Source organism: Chrysochloris asiatica, unplaced genomic scaffold (genome assembly GCF_000296735.1).
Source record: "Chrysochloris asiatica unplaced genomic scaffold, ChrAsi1.0 scaffold00025, whole genome shotgun sequence".
Taxonomy (NCBI): domain Eukaryota; kingdom Metazoa; phylum Chordata; class Mammalia; order Afrosoricida; family Chrysochloridae; genus Chrysochloris; species Chrysochloris asiatica.
The window spans coordinates 25,911,425-25,913,633 of NW_006408543.1; positions in this window are offsets into that span (position 1 = coordinate 25,911,425).

The following is a 2,209-nucleotide window of genomic DNA, read 5'->3' on the forward strand; positions in this document are numbered from 1 at the left end:
TTTTGCTTGGATCTGCAACTAACACTCATAAGATCAGCTGTCAAAAAATCAAATAATGTATAGTGGTGATGGTGGTTATGTGCCATGGAGTCAATTCCAATTCATAGCAACCCTGTACAGGATTTCCAAGGCTATAAATCTTTACGGGAGCAGAAAGCTTTATCTTTCTCCCACAGAATGGTAGTTTTGAATTGCTGACCTTGAGTTTAGCAGCCTGACTTGTAACCACTACACTCCCAGCGCTCCTTAAAACAATTTATACCATTGGAGAAATCTGCTACAAAAGACATCTTTAAAGTGTTCAAGAGCAAAGCTGTCTCTTTGTCATTAGACAAAGATGTGTCTAATGCAAGTCATAGTATTTTCCCTCTATGAATGTGAAAGTTGGACAAGGAAAAAGGAAGTCCATGCATTTGAACTATGGTGTTGGCAAACCACTGACTGCCAGAAGAACAAACATCTATCTTGGAAGAAGTGCAGCTAGAATGCTTCTTAGAAGCAAAGGATGGTGATACTTCATCTCTGGTGCGTGAACAGGAGAAATCAGTCCCTGGAGAAGGACATCGTACTCGGGAAAGTAGAGGGTCTGTGAAAAAGAAGAAGGGCCCAAACAAGGTGGACTGTTGATGACAGTTTCAAATTTAACAACTATTGTGAAGTTGGAACAGGACCAGGCAGTGTTTTGTTCTATTTTGCATAGGCTCACTATCAGTGGGAACCAACTCTTTGGCAACTAACAACATTTATTTTTCACATTAGAAAATTAATAATCACATTTCTACTTTTTCTCCCTGTTCTACCTGCTAAGAGTTTAGCTATGTTTCTATTTTTATATTGTCAAGGCATATGTTTACTTTCTTCTTTCAAGTTAAAATTAATTTCTTATGCTTTGACAGTATACATTAATGGGATAGACAATGATGTTCCATATACTTTATGGAAATAAAAAATGCCTTTCGTATTTCCAAACAGAGCCTAAAGAAGTGCTAATGACAATTTTTGAGGACCAATTAGAATTAATATAGAATGACTTTGAAGTTTAATCGATTTTTTTTTTCATAAATGACATAGTGTTATGATTATGCAAATATCATTCATTCATACATCTTACAAAATATCACTAATACCTACTTTATTCCAGGAATTTGTTCTAGAAATTTACATTCTTATAAGGGAAAGAGATGATAAATGAATACTCAATTTATCAGTTGGCAATGAATATAAAGACCCTAAGGCAAGGTTGTATCTGGAATTTTAAGAAACAGCCATGGAGTCAATGTAGATAGGGAGAAAAAAAGGCCTAGAGCAGAGCACCAAGATGGGTCAGAGAGCTATCAGGGGCATGGTTCTCCATGGTATCACTGTGTGTTATATGCTTCAGAACAATCTGTGATGTCATTCATCCCTAATAGTCTATTCCAAGTATAAAAGTCCAAGGTATTTTCCTTTATTTTGTAGTGAGATTTCTACATTCTTTTGGCTTACAGATCAAATTGAGTTGTTCCTTCTTTTCCTTAGTTTTCCTGTTTTCTTTTGTATGATCTTTATTTTCACTTAAAAAAGAGGAAGACCTCCTTCAAGGTTTATTTTGGGCAGGAGTATGAAGAGGAGTCTGCTTATGTAAAGACTACAGCTAGAAAACTCTATGGGGGCAATTCTACTCTGTCCCAGGGGTTGCTGTGCGTCAAAAAAAAGACTCCCAACAAAAACATCAGCAGCACATTATTTATAGATTGATCAAATATCTATTTTTAGCTTCAAAATGATTTTTTCCTGAAAACTTTGAAGTCTGTATACCATTGTCTCTTGAAGTTCTGATTTGTAAATGAGAAATTTGATTAGCATTCACTTGTATAACCTATAATCTTTTATGAAACCTTTTAGAATTTTCTCTCTACAACTCAAATGCGTCAATTTTTTTATGGTCTTCCTTATTCATTGTCCAACATTCACATGCATATGAGGCAACTGAAAATACCATGACTTGTGTCCTGTGCACTTTAGTCCTCAAGCTGGCATCTTTACTCTTGAACACTGTAAACAAGTCTTGTGTAGATTTGCCTAATACAATTTGTTGTTTGATTTCTTGATTGCTGCCTTTGTGAGTGTTGATGGTGGATTCAAGCAAAATGAAGTCTTTGACAATATCAATGTTTTTTCCATTTATCATGATATTATTTATTGCTACAGTGGTAAGGATTTTTGTTTT